The 21,750-nt window shown below is 35.2% G+C and overlaps 1 non-coding gene across 1 annotated transcript; it reads right to left on the reverse strand.

The window, feature by feature from the left end:
- Positions 1–558: 558 nt before the first annotated feature.
- LOC141682249 (small nucleolar RNA R71) lies at positions 559–665 on the reverse strand. The gene has a single exon (XR_012559650.1). It is a non-coding gene; the product is annotated as a small nucleolar RNA R71 (small nucleolar RNA).
- Positions 666–21,750: the final 21,085 nt, after the last annotated feature.

Consider the following 21,750-nt stretch of genomic DNA (forward strand, 5'->3'; position numbering starts at 1 on the left):
ACTCAGATTCTTTATCTTACAAGGTTTATTTGTTCGTGTGTTTCAGGTACTCTTGAGAGCGTGTATGCGAACACGTTCTCAATCTCGTAAGGAGACACTAGACGAAGTTGAAGAAGAGGAAAAATAAGTTTTTAAAGAAGTTGAAAAAGTTGAAGAAGAATCATTGCAATGGGAGAACCAGTAGTAGCAACGAAACCGTTGATGGATTATTCTCAACCAAAGATCAATGACATTCAATCTAGCATTGTTAGGCCAGCTATCACAACTAATACCTTTGAAATTAAGCCTGGAACGATTCAGATGGTGCAGAATTCAGTCCAGTTTGGGGGTTCTCTAACGGAAGATCCCAATATGCACATTAGGGATTTTATCGAGATCTACGACACCTTCAAGTTCAATAATGTTTCTAAAGATGTTGTGAAACTGAGACTTTTTACATTCTCTCTGAGGGACAAAGCTAAGATTTGGTTGCACTCCCTACCACCAGGTTCTATTTCCATATGAGAGGATCTTGCTCAAAAATTCCTTACTAAATTCTTCCCTATGGCAAAGACAGCTACAATCAGGAATGCTCTCACTCAGTTCACGCAACAATCAGGTAAATCTTTATGTGAAGCTTGGGAGCGCTATAAGGAGATGCTTAGGAAGTGTCCTCATCATGAAATGCCTGACTGGATGGTTATCAATTGCTTCTATATTGGTTTAGGAGCATATTCAAGACCTATGTTCCATGCAGCATCAGGTGGAGCCTTATGGGCTAAGAGCTATGAGGAAGTTTATGAGCTAATTGAGATGATGGCTGCGAATAAATATCAGAATCCAACTCAGAGGCTACCACAAAGCAAGGTAGCAGGAATTCTGGAGGTGGATACAGCCACGGCTTTCACTGTGCAGCTAAAGGCGTTGACTATAAGGTCGATTCTCTAACCAACTATGGTATTCATCAGATGACTAGTGTTTGTGTGCTTTGTGCAGGTTCGCATGTGACGTAGCAATGTGCTCTATCTAGTGACTCAGTTCAGTTTATGAGCAACTTTCAAAGGTCGCAGCAACCTATTCCGGCTACTTATCATCCTAACAATCGCAACCATCCTAACTTCATCTAGAGCAATAATAAGGGAGGTATGCAACAACCATACCAGCAGTTCGGAAACAAGAAATTCAATCCTCCTGGTTTTCAACAACAGTATGCACCAAGGCAGCAATTTCAGCCACATGGAATGAAACAACAATCTCACAGAGGTGCTAATGCCTTATGTGTAAAAGCCAAGTGGTTTTGATCAAGACTCTGGAGAATCAAATAGGGTAAATTGCTAATGCCTTATTGAACTGACAACAAGGAACTCTTCTGAGTGATACGGTAGCTAATCCATGCAAGAGGGAAGTCAAGAAAAAGATTAAGGCAATCATCCTGAGGTCTGGAAAGGTCGTGAGCCCCCAATTCCCTCTCAATGTCCAGAAAATGAAATTTTGGCTGATTCAGTTGTACAAAAGGGTGACGAAGCGGAACCGAAGAAGAATCCTATTGAAAAAACTATTCCTAAGGATAATACATGGGATAAACAAGTCTATCCGCCTCCTCCATATCCTGAAAGGCTTCAGAAGCAGAAGTTCGATAAATATTTTTCCAAGTTTCTAGAGGTTTTCAAGAAGTTGCACATTAACATACCTTTCACAGAAGTTCTAGAACAAATGCCGAGCTATGCTAAGTTCATGAAGGGTATTCTATCTCGAAAGCTAAAATTTGAGGAGTTGGAAACCGTTGCTCTAATGGAAGAGTGGAGTGTTGTGCTGCAACATAAACTTTTTCCTAAGCTTAAAGATCCAGGAATCTTCATAATACCATGTACCATTGGTAATCTATCTTTTGATAAGTTTTTGTGTGACTTGGGAGCTAACATCAATCTGATGCCCTTGTCTATCTTCAAGAAACTTGGTCTGCATGATCCAAAACCGGTAAACATGTCTTTGCAACTGGCTGACTGTTCCATCACTTATCCGCGAGGAATAGTGGAGGATGTCTTGGTTAAGGTGGAAAAACTCGTCTTCCCTGATGATTTTGTCATTCTGGACTTTGAAAAAGATAAGAAGATTCCCATTATCTTGGGGAGACCATTCTTAGCTACTGGCTGAACTCTGATCCTTGTACAGAAGGGTGAGCTTACTATGAGGGTTCAGGGTCATGATGTGACTTTTAATGTCTTCAATGCAATGAAAGACTCACCTGATGAATATGAGTGCTTTAAAGTAGAGTTGGTAGAATCTGTAGTGAATTCAGAGCTTGATCAATTGCAAAGGACTGACGCCTTAGAGAGAGCCTTAACAGGGGAATCTGATTATGAAGATGAAGAAGGAGCAGGGTAGCTGCAATATTTGAATGCTTCTCCATGGAAGAGGAGATTGGATTTTCCATTCCAATATCTTGGATTATCTGAGCTTAAAATTCTCAGAGCGTCTCAAATCATCTATTGAGGAAGCTCCCACACTTGAGCTTAAACCACTGCCTGATCACTTGAGGTATGCTTTTTTAGGCGATGCATCTACTTTGCCTGTTATTATTGCATCTGACCTTTCAGCAGTGACGAAGACAAGCTCTTGCGAATTCTGAGAGAGTTTAAATCAGCACTTAGATGGACTATAGCAGATATCAAGGGAATCGACCCTTCTTACTGTATGCATAAAACTCTGCTTGAGGAAGGAAGTATACCAACCGTTGAACAGAAGAGAAGACTCAATCCTATCATGAAAGAGGTTTTGAAGAAGGAAATTCTTAAATGGATGGATGCAGGGATCATCTATCCAATTTATGACTATTCATTGGGTGAACTCAGTGCAGTGTGTGCCTAAGAAATGAGGCATTATAGTTGTTGCTAATGAGAAGAATGAGCTCATTCCTACTCAGACAGTCACATGGTGGAGAGTATGCATGGACTATCGAAAGTTGAAGAAAGCCACCAGGAAAGATCACTTCCTCTTCTATTCATTGATCAAATGCTTGACAGTTTGGCTGGTCATGAGTATTATTGTCTTCTGGATGGGTATTCGGGCTATAATCAGATTTGCATTGCCCTTGAAGATCAAGAGAAGATCACTTTTACTTGTCATTTTGGCACTTTCTCTTTCCGTCGAGATTCTTTCAGACTTTGTGGTGCACCTGCTACTTTTCAGAGATGTATGATGGCCATATTCTCTTATATGATTGGCACTAATATGGAGGTGTTCACGGATGACTTCTCTGTGTTCGGGACATCATATGACAAGTGCTTGCATAATCTTGGTTTGGTGTTGAAAAGATATGTTGAGACCCATCTGGTGCTCAATTGGAAAAAATATGTGCAACATGGTATCATTCTTGGGAACAAGGTGTCTAGAAAGGGGCTTGAAGTGGATAAGGCCAAGGTGAGGGCCATTGAAAATCTTCCTCCACCAATCTTAGTTAAAGGAATCCGCAGTTTTCTTGGTCATGCGGGTTTTATCGGCGATTCATCAAAGACCTCTCTAAAATCTCTAAACCCTTTTGCAATCTGTTGGAGAAGGATGTCCCCTTCAATTTCGATGATGAATGTCTAGCTTCTTTTGAGAGCTTGAAGAAAATTTTGACTACAACACCTGTTATTACAGCACCTGATTGGAATGAGCCCTTCGAAATAATGTGTGATTCTAGTGATTTCACAGTTGGAGCTGTTTTTGGCCAAAGAAAAAGAAATTTTTTCATGTGGTTTACTATGCTAGTAAAACCCTTAATGGTGCTCAGCTGAACTACACTACTACAGAGAAGGAGATTTTGGTAATTATCTATGGTTTTGAGAAATTTTGATCTTATTTGCTTGGGATAAAATTCACAGTTTTCACTGATCATGCCGCTATTCGATATCTGGTCATGAAGAAAGATTCAAAGCCTCGCTTGATTCGATAGATTCTATTGCTTCAGGAATTCGAGCCGAAAATCAAGGACATGAAAGGTATATAAAATCAGGTAGTGGATCATCTCTCATGTTTGGAAGATCATGGAAAAGCTTCACAAGATAAGACGTTAATCAATGAATCTTTTCCAGATGAGCAACTTTTTGGGGTGCAAGAAGAAGAACCATGGTTTGCAGACATTGTGAACTAACTTTTGAGTAATGTTATACCCCCAAAACTCTCTTGTGCTCAAAGGAAGAAGTTTCTACTTGAGGTGAAGTGGTATCGATGGGATGAGCCCTTTTTGTTTAGACAGGGAGCAGATTAGATTATCAGGAAATGCATTCCGTATAGTGAAATGGAGAGTATTCTGTGAGATTGTCACGCCACTGTGTATGGTGGTCATTATGGTGGAGAGAAAACAGCTACCTGTATCCTTCAAGCAGGATTTTTCTGGCCAACATTATTTAAAGATGCTCATCAGTTCTTGTTCAGATGTGATCGCTGCCAATAAGTTGAAAATATGTCTAAGAGAAACGAGATTCCTCTTAATGTTCTTCTTCAAGTTGAGATTTTTGATGTTTGGGGAATCGACATCATGGGGCCATTTGTCTCGTCATGCAACAATCAATATATTTTTTTGGCGGTGGATTATGTGTCTAAATGGGTCGAGGTTAAAGCTGTGCCAACCAACGATACAAAGGCGGTGTTAAATTTTTCTTCATAAGCAAATATTCACACATTTCGGAACTCCAAGGGTCATAATCAGTGATGAGGGATCACATTTTTATAATCGCAAGTTCACTGCATTAATGGAAAGATATCATGTGAATCATCATGTTGCCGCAGACTACCATCCTCAAACTAATGGGCAAGCGGAAGTTTCGAATTGAGAGATCAAACGAATCTTGGAGAAGGTTATGAGTCCTTCAAGGAAGGATTGGTCTTTGAAGCTCGATAAAGCTATTTGGGCCTATAGAACAGCATTCAAGACTCCTCTAGGCATGTCTTCTTTCCAGTTGGTGTATAGGAAGGCATGTCATTTGCCTACAGAGTTAGAGCATAAAGCATATTGGGCTTGTGAAGAAACTCAATCTTGACATGGCAGCTGCTAGAGAGAAGAGAATGCTTTAACTCAATGAACTCGACGAGTTCCGTCTTCAGGGTTATAAGAATAATAAGGTATACAAGGAGAAGGTCAAGAGATGGCATGATAAGAGGTTAGTGCACAAGTCATTTGTGCCTGGTCAACAAATTCTATTGTTCAACTCTCATCTCCAACTTTTTCCAGGAAAGCTTAAGTCAAGGTGGTCAGGACCATTCATTATCAAAACTGTGTTGCCACATGGAGCTGTGGAGATTTTTGATAAGCATCTGGACCAAGCGTTCAAGATAAATGGTCAGAGGTTGAAGCATTATTATTGAGATACGGTGAACCATGAGGTGGTGAGCGCCGTTCTTGTGACAACTTGATTTCGAAGTTTCACGTCAAGCTAGCGACGTAAACCAAGCGCTTTGTGGGAGGAAACCCATGCTTTGTTGTATAGTAGCTTCAAAAAGAAAAAGAAAAAGAAAACTAAAAAATGAAATTTTTTCCAAAAGCACGGCGCGCCCGCGTTCTACATGGCGCATCTGCGCTGACTTCGTGGAAAAGAAAAGAAAGTGAAAAAATAGAAAATCAGTTTATTCAACCCAAAACCCAAATTATATCCTATTTTTACCCTAATTCTACACCCTAAACACTTCTAAACCCACACCCATCCCTATACCTCTCATATATATACATTTCTTCTTATATACACAACCATCTCATATACTTACAAAACCCTAGCTTCTCCTACACAATACAAACACCCAATTCTCTATCACTTGTTTGCTATGACACCCAAGAGAGCAAGACTTGCTGGTAGTAGTAGCACCCATCCCTTTTCTGAAGAGGAATCTAGTGTGGGAGGAATGACAAATAGATTTTCTTCTCCAGAGGCACAAGCAGAGTTTACTAGGTTGATGTCTAAGTCAATTGCTAAGGAGAGAGGATTCTTACCCACGGTGAAGGATGGGAAGCTTTTAGAGATGATTATTACGATGGGTTGGCAGACTTTCTGTGAGACACCCGTTGCGGTCCCGATGAGCATTGTGCGGGAATTTTACGCGACTTCTAAGATGGACAAGAATGTAGTTTTTGTAGTTCGTGGGTTGACTGTTGATTATACTCCTGATGCTATTTGTCGGGTTAGCAATCAACCCGCGAGACTTCCGACTACTGAGGATTGGGTGCAAAAGATTAGTGAGGATTTGGACTTGGATTATATTTTGGCTGAGTTGTGTGTTCCTGGCACAGAGAAGAAGTACATGGCTGGCACGAATGAGACGCTTACTTTTCCTGCTTCATGTATGAACAAGTATGCTAGGGCTTGGAACCTCTTTGTGTGTTCCAATATTATGCCATCTTCTCATTCGCATGAGGTTACTGTGGATCGGGCTATTCTGCTGTGGGCGATTTTGACTGAAAAATATGTTGATCTCGATTATGTGATTCATCAGAGTATGCGGCATTTTCCAGCGAGGAGGGACCACGGAGGCGATTCCTCATGCCTCCATTATTTCGAGGTTGTGCACCGCGGTGAGAGTTAGGTGGCCCGAGTAAGCAGCTACAGATGCCGAGTGCTCCCATTGATAGCTCGACAATTCAACAGCTGAAGGAGTGGTATGGAGGTAAAGCCGATGAGAAGGGCTTGGGTTATACATATGATCATCTACTGGGCGGCCATCCAATTGATCAAACTTATACAGGGGGTTCTTCTCAGGCATGTCAAGCATCTACTAGATCCTCTCGTGGAGCCATTATATCTTCTCGTGCTCAGCAGACAGGGGATAGTTCTAGACTTGGAGATGCGCAGTGTAGGCGATTGACTAGGCGCATGGATGCGATGCATGATATTCACAGTCGTTTTGCTGCGGATTTGACACAGGCTTTGGGTAATACTTTCCGGGCCACATGTGTCGAGGTTGATTGGCCAATATTTGGAGTTGATTCTGTGTACTTGCCACCTGATACTCCACCCAAAGAGGGTGATCATACTGACGACTAGGTATGCCTTGTATCCTTGTTATTACCTTCAATGAGGACATTGAAAATTTTAAGTTTGGGGGTGATAATGTAAGGATTAGTTGTGTGTTGTGTTCATATAGATTCATATTGCAAGTTTAGTAGTTCATTCATATTTTTGCATGATTGTTCATATAGTTGTTTGTATTTTTCTTTTGCGTATTTATTTGTAAGACCATGCAGTTGCATTTGCATGCATATAACATGATCCCGTAGGATGAGCTATTTGTGATTGGTAGATTGGTATTGATTTGAGTGTAGTGATGTCGGATAGAAGGATGATTAAGTCCTAATGAATTGATTTGCACGCCCAGAGACAAAGTTTTTTTCACAAGTCTTATAGGTTTCTTTTGAACTAGATCATGATCATACTTATTTGTTGTTGGAATTTAATCATTTGGTTATATTTAGAATTTTTTCTATTCTCGTAATGACGTAGGAACACTGAATTTTAAACTAAAGGAAATCATGGATTTCATTGTTTGTTCTGAATAAAGTTAGGGTTCAAATGGCTAGTAGACGGCTATTATTTATATGAGTAGTCTAGGGTTGAATGAGATGGAGCGAAACACACTCATTCAGAATCACTGAAAAAAAGCAAAAGAAAAGGAAAAAAAAGAAAAGAAGAAAAAAAAGAGAAAAGAAAAAAAAATTGAGTGTTTATGCATAATTGACCAAGGGTGAGCTCTTTAATACTCGAGTTATTAAGTTCTAGGGGACTTTTTTCCTAGTGACCTAAGGCTTGTATAGTCTGGGATCCGCTAAACTAAAGATCACTACATGGGTATTATTGTATAAGTCTTTTGGGACTTCATTCATTGCACGATCAAATAAGCATTTGTGTTTATGTTTCAGTATTATAGCATGAATCCATGTCTAACTCTAGTAAAATGGAGGTGTTGTGAGTCATTATGTGTTTAACGTTCATTCTATTTATAAACTTGTGATTGTTTTGGCGAAAAATAGGATATGATTATTGATCTAGTGTTGAGAGTATATCTGATAAGCATTTCACACACGCAAGTTTCCGGCTTGTAAGTTGGTTTGTAGGATTTGGTTGAGCTCTATTTAGAGTCATTGCATTATTAGCGACATTTTCTTGTTGATTGGTTATGGTTATTCTGAGGGGATCGTTACATATTCATATTAGTTGCATTCATGCAATAGTTGTGTTTTTATTGTTGAGTCTGTTTATGCTTAAGGACAATCATCGCTTTAAGTTTGGGGGTGTGATAAGTGGAATTTATATTCACTTGGAACGCTTCTTATCGGCTTGAGTTGGTGTTTTGGACTCAAGTATTTGGTATTTTTGATATGTTCTATGTTTCGTTATTTTAGGGCACTAGTTAGGAGGAGAAAAGGAGTTTACCTTGTTTGAATTATAATATTTCTTGTTCTTCGTATGATTTCCAAAACTTGGATATATCTGAAAGATGATGACTTGTATATATAATCGAAATTATTTTATTCAAATTTAAACTTTTTCGTATTTATATAAATAATCGAAATAAATAAAGAAAAATAGAATAATAAATCAAAAGGTTATAAGTTTTCACATATCAAATGTCAAAATTATTTTTAAAATAAAATTAAAATCACAAAATAATTTACAATAAATAAGAAACAAACCAACATTAATAATAAATAATATTATCCTCAGTAATTTATAAATTAAATACGAAATTTTAATTCAAAATATAAACATAATATTAATAATAAGATAACGAATATTATAATTAATTTGAGCATCGCACTAGTTTTATATAAGTTTTGTGTACCATACTTTTTGGCATTGAAATGTGAAAAAATTAATAATAATTATAGAATATATTTCTAATAATATCTAAGATCTAGCATTGAATTTTATTTTGAGTTCTTTTTAGTGTATTCTAGCATTTGTTGTTTCTTTGATGTATTGCATATGACATAGATTGAATTAGAAATTGTTTATGTATCACTGTGTATTCGGATTATGTATCTCTTTATGTATCTATTTGTTTAATTTTCTGATTTAGATTTTCATATCCTTAGAAATTTACATGAGACATATAACGTCAACCTTTCTAATTAAAAAAATATAGTTTTTTTATTTGAAATTTGAAAACCACTTTAGCTGGATCAAAATTTAATCTCTTTTGTATTTTATCTATAGTTTCATTTTTATTATTTTGAGTTCAAAAATTCAATAAAATTATAAAAAATTAAAAAAAAATTAAATTTTATTTCAAATAACATGTATACAATTATTTTATTGTTAAATATAAAATTTAACAAAATGTAAGATATGCATAGAGTCCGAATAGAAAATTCAATAAAATATTCAAGAACAAAATATTCATCTGTAAATTTTATATGATTTGTTTATTTCATACTATTTGGCATACATATGTTGAGGAATTATGTATATCGTAAAAGACGATCTGACTAAGATCGACATTTGGGGATGCACTCTGTAGTTGAATCATTGCTGATACATCTCTGTAGTGTATCCAAATCTGAAACATTCAACAAAATAATTTTTTAAGTTTTGAGTGAGCTATATCAAGAAAACATACAATGTTTATAAAAACTGAAAACTTTAGTTTTCTATTACAATAAAATATTTATATCAAATAGATGATGTGCTTATTACTTACCATAGTTCAAAAATTTAGAGCACAAAGATTCAACACAGCTAGCAGCGCAAGCAGGGTTAATGGAAGCATCAGTGCATGTTAAAAGGCATTTACCAACACAAGCAGCTAGTTCCCATGGTTCCTTACCTTTCCCATCTTCAACACACTGTAATGAACATTCTGCTACACATTTGGCTGAAAATTTCTCACCGTCATCACTATAATTGTTAGCACCTATCACAATCATAATAAATTGTGTAAACATAATCATAGAAATAAATGTTAAGGCAATACTTTTCTTCATCTTTACTTTGTGTATGAATTTTTTTGTAATGAGTTGAAGAATGTTTGAAAACAGTTTACCTTATTTATAGTTGTAAAAAGATTATCATGATTGATTTGGATAACTATTACATATGCATATATCTTATCTTAGGAACCAATGAAGATTTTCTGAATATGCATATATTCTACAAAATACTTTTTATGTAAACATGTATCGTATAAAACAACTTTAAAAAAAATTGTGTATATGAATACCGAAGATTGGATACTTGTAAATATTGAAGATAATCCTCTTGGATTTGTAAAATCCTAATTGAGTTTGAAAAAAGTGTCATATATTGTATCTTCAACAAATCATGGATTCATATTATCCAGATTAAGCTAATACAACATATCATATCTTTTATATTCAACGGTATCTACATAGAAATATGTATATTAATGATTTATATAATTTGTATAATATGATTTTTTTTTAAATTATTATTTAGAATTAAATATTTCATTCATCCCATTGAATTGTTAACATGTTTAAAATTCACCCTCATATAATTTAAACAATGGTAATGATGTGTTTATTTTATATATATCGCAAGCACATGGTTTTGAATATATGATATTCATGTGAGTTGTATAATCATAAGATGATTGTGTAATATGTATATATATTGATATATACATGATTTATGTTTGTTCTAATTATGAGAATCATATTAGATACGGATTCTGAATTGGCTGCTACAGATTTGCTCAAATCTGGGTCTAGGTTCCGATTTACGCAAACGAATACCCTATTCCATAGGTAAATGAGCGTCTGAACAAAACTGATAGCTATAGCTATCAACGGCTCATATGTAAGGCGTTTGACGTCGTTTACTGCCCGTAAACAGTGATTCTTGGTTTTCTGATTTGATTATAATTTTTTTTGATCTTTGTCATTTTTTTTATGATTAGATCATGGATAATATGATATGTTAAGATCAGATTATATGTTCTAACATGTTTTTATGTGTTGTATGAGCATGGTGGATGATTATGGCCTTTCGACCTTACTGTAATGGTTTTGGTTTTGGTTTTAAATACGACTTGCATGTCATCAATCTTTGTAATCATAAATCTCGAATGTAACTCGAGTTATTCTTGTAAGTTCATTAGATTAGTTTTACTTTCAATCATGTAATGTAATTGAAGACTCAAGAAGGCTATCCAATGGAGGTGATTCAAAGAAGAAGATGAGGCATACAAGAAGTCTAAACAAAGAAGAAGACTTATGTAATAAGTAGTTGTATTTATATCCATCACCACATTAGATTGACCTTGATCTTTATCATGAGCTTGATAAAGATCACATAGGATGGGGCCATAACCAAACATATTTACTTTATTGCACTTTACATATTGATGTATGAATGTATGTATAGAATAGTTAATGATGCATGCTTTAATTAGATTAATCATGCATGAATGTATGTATTAGGTACCTCACCCATGCCATACCTAAACAGGATAAAATCTGTAACGACTCAAGATTTTAAAATTTACAAATGATTATGAGATTCTCGTGTTTATGAAACACGAAATGAAATACGAATCTTCTTTATTTCCGACATAGGGCGATTTTGTCAACAACAGGTTCATAGAACTTGTAAGGCTGTGGGTTTTAAGCGAGACCGATGTGACTCCTCCACTACCTGGAAATCAAACCATTGATGAGTATTGATTTGAAGTATTCTATTCAAGGAAAAATTGGGAATCTCTTTATGATGGGATCATGATCGTTATAATACTAACAAAACCCTAATGTTTATATTAAGTTATTAAGATGCCTTCAAATATGTCCAACGCGTTAACCCCTAGATCGATAAGGAGTGGGTTCGCCAGAGCGAAGTACTCCCATCTATCGTGGGATTGCGTGTTGAAGTATATGATACTTTTAGACCTTTGGGATTTAACTTAACTAAGTTACCACAATAGGATTGTGAACTTAGAGGCATAGAGTTTGGTGAGATTTATTGGATAAATAAGAATAAATGTTATTCCACTAAACTATCTAAGAGTTATATAGTTGATATAATTGACAAATGTTGTCTACCTTATTGAATCATGTTTTAGGAGTAAAGCCAAAGCTGAACTAAAACATTGTGAAAATTTGGATCTTGGCTCACTAGAAAGTATATAGAAGATACTCTTTCCGAATTAATAGTTAGGGTTATTAATTTGATAAAATAGTGGGAAATATATATTTTGAATATATACGAATAATCACTTGAACGTAATTTAATAATTCTCTGTAAACTAATTTATCTTATGCATTTTAGATATCAAATGGCGTTCAATTCAAACAACTTCTCTGTGTGATCAGTCTCTGAGAAGGACAAGCTGACAGGAACAAACTTCCTTGACTGGCAGAGGAACTTGAGGATTGTCCTCAAACAAGAGCGCAAGCTCTATGTCATAGATATCTCTCGCCCTACACCTCTCACTGAAGGAGCATCCCATGCTCAATATAATGTTTATCAGAAACATATCGATGATGACACGGATGTTCAATGTCTCATGTTAGCGACCATTAGTGCTGAACTTCAAAAACAACATGAGAATATGGATTCTTATGATATGATTGAGCACCTTAAACGTATGTTTGAAGGACAGGCTCGTCAGGAGAGGTTTGATACTTTCAAATCGGTGCATGCATGTAAGCAGGGAGAACGTGATCCGGTTAGACCGCATGCTCTAAGGATGATTGGGTATATTGAGTACCTTGCCAAGTTGGGTGCCCCGATTGCTGTGGAGCACCAGATTGACCTAATTTTGCAATCTTTAAACAACGGTTATTCTCAATTTGTGATGAATTACAATATGAATGAGATAGATAAGAACCCCACCGAACTGTTGGCTATGTTGAAAACTGCTGAGACCAACGTTCAGAGGACATCCCCTGCTCCCATGTTGATGGTGAATAAGGGGAAGGCCAAAGGAAAGGGTAAATGGAAAGGCAAGAGGAAGATGGGATCTAAATTGAATGCCAATCTGAAACCTGATCCGACCAAGGCTTGGAAGCCTAAAGGTGGTGTTCCAAAGGTTGGTGATTGTCACTATTGCAAAAAAGCAGGTCATTGGAAGAGGAACTGTCATGCTTATTTGGAGGATCCGAAGAAGAAGAAGGTTGTTGTTACTGCTTCTGATTCAGGTATTTATGTTATTGAAGTCAATTTGTCTATTTCTACATCTTGGGTATTAGATACTGGATGTGGTTCTCACATTTGTATAAATATGTAGGAACTACAGGGAAGTAGGACATTGGCGAAGGGAGAAGTCGACCTACAAGTTGGCAATGGAGCAAAGGTTGCTGCTTTAGCTGTAGGGACTTATCATTTATTGTATCCCACTGAGCTTGTTTTAGAACTAGATAACTGTTTTTACGTGCCTGCGATTTGCAGAAACATTATTTCGGTTTCTTGTTTGGACAAGAAAGGTTTTTCGTTTTTAATACAAAACAATAGTTGTTCCTTTTCATTCAATAATGTTACCTACGGGATTGCACGTTTGTTTAATGGTTTATATGTTCTTGATATAGATACTCATGTCTATAACATTAATAATGATAATAAACGTATTAAGTTGAAAGACTCAAATCAAACATACCTTTGTCATTTTCATTTAGGTCACATAAATGAGAATCGCATTTCCAAATTACATAAAGATGGTTACTTGGATAAGTTTGATTTTGAATCATACGAAGAATGCAAATCTTGTCTCATTGGCAAAATGGCTAAAGCTCCTTTTACCGGACAAGGTGAAAGGGCCACCAAACGATTAGGACTTATACATAGTGATGTATGTGGTCCAATGCGTACGATGGCAAGATGTGGCTTTTACTACTTCATTACTTTTACTGATGATTTCAATAGATATAGATATGTGTATCTTTTGAAGAACAAATCCGATTCTTTTGAAAAGTTCAAAGAATATAAGGCTGAAGTGGAAAAGCAAACAGGGGAAAGTATAAAATTTCTATGATCAAATCATGGAGGAAAATACTTAAGCCTCGAGTTTAAAGGTTTCTTGAAGGAGTGTGGTATTATATCACAACTTACTCCTCCTGGAACGCCTCAATGGAACGGAGTTTCTGAGAGGAGAAATCGTACCTTGTTGGAGATGGTGCGATCGATGATGAGTCTAGCAGATCTTCCAATAAGTTTCTGAGGTTATGCTCTAGAAACGACTGCATATACACTAAACCGAGTTCCAACTAAATCGGTTCAAAAGACTCCATATGAGATATGGACTGAGAAACGTCACAACATGTCTTTTATGAAAGTATGAGGATGTGAAGCATTTGTGAAATGCTTGGTGTCTGACAAGCTGGGACCAAAATTAGATAAATGTTATTTTGTGGGATATCCTGTAGAAACTAAAGGTTATAGTTTCTATAATCCTACCGAGAACAAAGTGTTGGTTGCTCGAATCGCTGTATTTCTTGAAAGAGAGTTACTTTCAAAGAAAATTAGTGGGAGGACTATAGATCTCGATGAAGATCGAGTTGTACAAAATAATATTGGACCAGAGTTGGATAATGGGCAGGAAGTACATTAAGATATTCCTGCTCCGGAAACACAGGTTGTTCGTAGATCTACTAGGGCTTGTCATGAGCCAGAGAGATATTATGGATTTCTCTTGACTCAACATGATGATGTAATGCTCATAGATAATCATGAGCCTCTTACCTACCAAGATGCTATGAACAGTCTAGACTCCGAGAGATGCTAGAGGCCATAAAATCCGAAATGGAATCCATGTATCAAAATAAAGTATGGACTTTAGTTGATCCACCTGAAGGGATAAAACCTATAGGGTGCAAGTGGGTTTTCAAGAAGAAAACTGACATGGATGGTAAAGTACAGACCTATAAATCGCGACTGGTGGCAAAAGGTTTCAAACAAGTTCATGGTATAGACTATGATGAGACCTTTTCACCAGTTGCTATGGTCAAGTCCAAAGGATTTTTCTAGCAATAGCTGCTTACTACGACTATGAGATTTGGCAAATGGATGTCAAAACCGCTTTCTTAAATGGGAGCTTTGAAGAGGATGTATACAAGATACAACCTGAGGGTTTTGTCAATCCCAAGTTTGCTAAGATGGTCTGTAAGTTGCTTCGATCTATTTATGGATTGAAGCAAGCCTCAAGGAGATGGAATCGTCGTTTTGATGAAAGAGTCAAATAATTTGGCTTTATTCAAAATGAAGATGAACCATGTGTTTACAAGAAGGTTTGTGGGAGCCACGTGGCATTCCTAGTACTATATGTAGATGACATATTATTGATAGGGAATGACATACCTTCTCTACAGGCTGTTAAGACTTGGTTGGGAAATAGTTTCCTGATGAAGGACTTAGGTGATGCTACCTATATGTTAGGGATCAAGATCTTTAGAGATAGATCAAGGAAATTAATCGGCCTAAGTCAGAGTAAATACATTGACAAAGTATTGCATCGTTTCGGGATGCAAGAGGTAAAAGGAGTATATGTCCCAATGTCTCATGGGATATTGATCTCAAAAGACAACTGCCCTAAATCATTAGATGATAAGGGCCGTATGAGCAAAGTTCCATATGCTTCGGAAATTGGATCTATAATGTATGCGATGATATGTACTCGACCTGATGTTTCGTATGCCTTGAGCATAACGAGCAGATACCAGTCTAATCCTGGCGAGGGTCACTGGACATCAGCCAAGAATATTCTTAAGTACTTGAAAAGGACTAAAGATTCATTCTTGGTGTATGGAGGAGATGATAAGCTGGTTGTAAAGGGTTACACTGACGCCAGATTTCAGACAGATAGAGACAATTCAGTATCTCAGTCAGGTTTTATGTTTTGCCTTAATGGAGCCATCGCGCAGGCTAAAGAACCAAGGTCCCATTCCCGGGCAAAGCATATACTTAGGAGATATCACCTCCTTCGAGAGATTAATGAAAGAGGATATATACATATATGTAAAGTGCATAGTGATGATAATGTTGCATTCCCACTGACTATGGCTTTGTCGCAGCAAAATCACGAAGGTCATACTAGTTCAATGGGTATTAGATATATAGGTAATTGGCTCTAGTGCAAGTGGGAGATTGTTAGTGTTTGTGCCCTATAGACGACACTATTATGTTTATATTATGAAACATTTGGATTATTAATTCTGATTATATGGATTATTCTTTAGTAATTTATTATATCTTTATTTTCTGTGATAAGATGTTAGATTAATAAATGTCCTTGGAATATGATATGTAATTTTATATCTCTAAGTACGTGACTTAGAAATGAGATTATGAGAATAGTATCGATATTCCTGAAGATCTCTAGTCGAGTATTATTATTAAGGGACAATAATAATGTATTAAGACTAGTGTGAATGTTGACTGATGATCATATCTCATCGATCATAGGTATAGTGATACTAAAGTCAAAACACAGGCACATGTATTATATACATGGTGCTGGAAGACCCAATGTGAGATTCTACATGTCTGTTGTGTCATAAGTAATTCTCACAGTGATAATGATGTATTGGTCCTTAGACTTGAAATCATTATATACTTTGGTTGCATTAAAAGTTACCTTTGACCGGGTGATAATAAAAGTGTATATTGGGTATATTATGAATCATATGAGAAATATGAATGATCTAGAAAGGATTTAACCCTCCTATTTTAAGAGTGATATTATTGGCCTCTTGTCTGAGTTAGAATATGAAATGCATGGCCATGCTCAAATGTTGATTTGATGTTATAGTCTACTCATAGGTCAAGGAAACCTGGATTAAATTTTGAAGAGGATGACACATAACATGCCTCGAGTTTAATCTATAATATATGGTTAAAAGGGTTATAGTACATTGTACATTATACACAAAAGGTTTAATCGATCACCGATTTAATTATTATTACTTGGGTAACAATGATCTATTACTAGATGCCGCACATTATTTATGATTTTAAATTAGATTTAAAATTGTTGCCAACGTAATAATAACCTAAAGGGTCGCACAAAGAATGATTGGAGGATTATTTAATTTAAATTCAGATTTAAATTAAATGTAAGTAATTTGAATTATTTGTTATTAATTAAGTGTGACTTAATTAATTAAATAAATAGGAAATTTGAATTTAATATTAAATCCGAAATTAAGTTATTGGATGATTAAGTGAGACTTAATAATACAATAATTAGAATTTTAAATTTAATAATAATAATAACTCTAAAATTAAGTTTAGGGTTGGAGGCCCAATAGCTCTTGCCTATCTAATATCTTTTTCTAATAGAATTAGGGTTACACGTTTTATTTGATAAAACATAAACCCTAGCAGCGTGAAGAGAGATAGAGAGAGCAAGAAGGCGGCCTCAAGAACGTGCTAGTACACACCCATCCTCCGGGCGATCATTCGTGTGGATACCTTCAAGGCGTAGATCGTTCCAGCGACGGGCTACGTGGTGATCATTCAAGACCTCCATCTTTCCATTAACGTAAAGCTTCTTAAGGTAAACATACTGAACTACGAATTAAATATTATTTTTCGCATGGATCCTGCGGAGGGTTTTGTTATTTTAAGATTTAAATTTACGTTTTCGTTGCGTTTATGTGCTAAAAACCCTTCATGTAACACTTAAAGATTATAATTATTTTAAACTCAAAATTAAATCTTTCATAAATTCCTTCTTTAATAATAGTTACCTCCTGTAGTGTGCTCAATCTGTACTGAATTGATCACGTGAACTTAAACATACAAGAGAAATGATATTCTCTTTGATGGAAAATACGTGACATAGAACCTGCAAGAGAAATGATATTCTCTTGCAATGCCAACCATACGAGGCGGCGTTATTCTTCCTCAAGGCAACGTTGTGTAGCCTCCTCAGCTCTTCTCAACTCTTCAAATCGGATGTCAATTCTAAAGAGATGAAGTGACGAAGTGTCATCCGAGTTAAGTCGATCAAGAATCGACTACGAGATCTCAGAAGAAGAATAACCTTGGCCATTGAAGACTACCTGGAGACAAAAGGGATTGAAATATAACTTTCCATATTCAGGAATGGAGACTGGTCGATAAACTTCATATGAAAGAGAATAAACAGTGGCCATAGATTCTGAATGAAGAAGATGAGTGAATTTTAGAGTTTGAATAAAAAGGAAGTGAGTTGTTTTTGAAAGTGGATGGTTATATTTATAGCCGAGACGTTTAGAAACTGAACGGATTCTTTGATTAACCATGTAATAATTAACCATAATGTAAATACACGATTACACGTATCTAGGTAAATAAAAAGTAATCTCTCTCTTCAGATTCCTATTCCCAATATAAATATTCAAGTATTACAAGATATTTGCATCGGTAGCTAACCCATTTAAACAATTAAAAGATATTCCACTATCTCACTGTATAATTAAAATTATTATTTAACCATTTATTCCGAATAAATTCAGAATAATCAATGAAGTATAATAATCAATTCATGTTTTGATCATTATCGGTATTTTAATTACGACTATCAGGACTTATCAGTCAAAACTGGGTTGACCAATATCAGAAATTATCAACTACTAACATAACCTATTAGTCAAAACAAGTTTAACTAATAACAGAGCATGTAAGCATAATCAGTAGTTCAATATGCAGTTTTCACATAAAATCATTTAGAACAATTTGCATCTTATCATAGCATCAACATTTAGCACAAGAATTAGTATCTAACAAATACTGAAAAATAGTAAGATACCATGCTTCAAAAAATATCAGCAGACTTAATTATCAGAGTTTGAGAATTGTCCTGAAATCATTCCCAATTCATTCACCAATATTGTGAATGTAGCTTCACGGAGAGGCTTGGTGAATATATATTCTACTTGCTGATCTGTTGGAACAAAGATCAATTCTACTGTACCTGCTTCCACATATTCCCTTATGAAATGGTACCTGATACTGATGTGCTTAGTCATTGAATGATGCCCTGGATTTTCTGTCATTGTAATAGTACTTTGATTATCACAATATATCGGAATTGAAGAATAGTCAAACCCATAATCCAGTAATTGAGTATTCATCCATAGAATCTAAGCACAATAGCTTCCTGCAACAATGTATTCTGCTTTTGCAGTTGATGTGGAAATTGACTTTTGTTTCTTATTGTAGAAACCAATCTGCCACCAAAAAATTGGCAGCTTCCAGAAGTGCTTTTCCTGTCTATTTTACATCCTGCAAAATTAGCATCTGAATATCCAATTAGCTTAAAGTATGAATCTCTAGGATACCATAATCCCAGATTCATAGTGCCTTTGAGATACTTAAAAATTCTTTTCAAAACTAATAGATGAGGTTCTCTAGGATCATCTTGGAACCTTGCACATAGACAGGTAGCATATATGATATCAGGTCTATTAGCAGTCAGATATGGGAGTGAGCCAATCATACCTCTGTAGTTAGTTATACCTTCTAAAGAACCGGTATTTAAATCTAACTTGGTCGCAGTGGCCATGGGAGTTGATGCAGTTGAGCAGTCTTGCATTCCAAATCTTTTGAGTAGATTCCCGGTATATTTGGATTGATTTATGAAGATTCCTTCATTAGTATGTTTAACTTGTAACCCCAGAAAATAACTCAGTTCTCCCATCATACTCATTTGATACCTGGATTGCATTAGCTTTGCAAATCTCTCACAAAGTTTATCATTAGTAGATCCAAAAATGATATTGTTAGTGTTTGTGCGCTAGAGACAACACTATGATGTTTTAGTTTAAGAAATTAGGATTATTAATGTTTATGTTCTATCGATTATTCCCTTTATAATTTAATAATTCTTAATTTACTGCGATATATAAATGTTAGATTAATAAATGTCCTTGGAATATGATATGCAATTCTATATCTCTAAGTACGTGACTTAGAAATGAGATTATGAGAATAGTATCAATATTCCTAAAGGTCCCTAGTCGAGTATTATTATTGTGGGACAATAATAATGCATTAAGACTGGTGTGTTTGTTTACTGATGATCAAATCTCATTGATCATAGGTATAGTGATACTAAAGTCAAAAACACAGGCAGATGTATATGTACATGGTGCTAGACAGACCCAATGTAAGGTTCTACATGTTTGTTGTGTCATAAGTAATTCTCACAGTGATAATGATGTAATGGTCCCTAGACCCGAAGTCATTATATTTCTGTACGAGAATTAATATATATTGATTCCATTCAAAGTTATCCCTGATCGGGTAATGATAAAAGTGGACATTGGGTATATTATGAATCGTATGAGAAATATGAATGATCTAGATGGGATTTAACCCTCCTATTTTAGGAGTGATATTATTGGCCTCTTGTGTGAGCTACACTATGAAATACGTGGCCACGCTCAATTGTTGATTTGATATGATAGTCTACTCATTGATCAAAGAAACTTGGATTAAACTATGATAAGGATGACACATTACATGCCTCTAGTTTAATCTATAACATGTGGTTAAAGGGATTATATTACATTCTACATTATTCACAAAAGGTTTAATCGATCACCAATTCAATTATTATTACTTGGGTAGTAAAGATGTATTACTAGATGCCGCTCATTATTTACGATTTTAAATTAGATTTAAAATTCGTTGCCAATGTAATAATAACCTATAAGGTCACACACAAAGAATGCTTGAGGGATTATTTAATTTAAATTCGATTTAAATTAAATTAAAGTAATTTTAATTATTTATAATATTAATTTAAGTTTGACTTAATTAATTAGATAAATAATGATACTCAAATTTACTAATATTAATTATGAAATTTATTTGTTAAATAATTAAGTGAGACTTAATTATAATACAAATATGAATTTTGAATTAATAATAAGTCATAATTAGTTAAGAGTTATAATTCGTTTTTCTACTCTCCATATAATATCTCTTGTGTGGCTGATTTTTTGGGTGTAAAAGACTTTTACTAAAACCCTAGCCACCAAGGGAGAAGATGAAGAGAGCAAGAAGAAACGAGTTTGTGCTAGTACACATTTAATCCTTGAGTTCAAGCATTTGTGTGGATACCGATAGAGCGTAGATCGCGAGAGCGGGATGCGTGGTGATTGAACAAGCTTTGGATCTCCATTAGTCAATCAATTGGTAAAGCTTCTTAAGGTAAACAATCTAATCTACGAATTAAATATATGTTTTTCACATGGATCCTGCGGTGGGTTTCAAAAATTCTGATTTTTTACATTTTTAATTACTGTTTCCGTTGCGTTTATGTGCTCGAAACCCAATAATGGCATCAGAGATACTTGCGAAAAGTGTTTAATTCGTTTATGTGTTTACTGGTTTTTTGATGATAACATGTATACAATATTCCATGATTGTTATATATGTGATTTTGTATGTTTTACATGTTGTTATATTTATATATGCATATGTGTTAGGTCCCAATTTGTTTGTAGAAGGGGGGGTTGAATGCAAACAATACCGTTTAATCGAATAAAATGCGGAATAAAATTGTGAAACAAAATTCAAGTTAAATAAAACTTTTATTAAACTTGAAAGGTGTTAATACTACGGTATCGGTTACAAGGGATTAATCTCAAATCAATTATTACAAATCTAGAATAAATTCGACATGAACTTTTTCTATTTTTGTAATTAAAAGATCAAATGCTAAATGCGATTTGAGATTAAGTTCTAGGGATTTTAATCCGCTAGATTGATACACAAGAACAACATAAGTATTTCTAGTTGATTGGATTTAACTTTACAATCTAGAAATTGATCTTGAAGTTGCAGATGAGATGAAATATTTTTC

This window comes from Apium graveolens, chromosome 8 (genome assembly GCF_009905375.1).
Source record: "Apium graveolens cultivar Ventura chromosome 8, ASM990537v1, whole genome shotgun sequence".
NCBI classification, from domain to species: Eukaryota; Viridiplantae; Streptophyta; class Magnoliopsida; order Apiales; family Apiaceae; genus Apium; species Apium graveolens.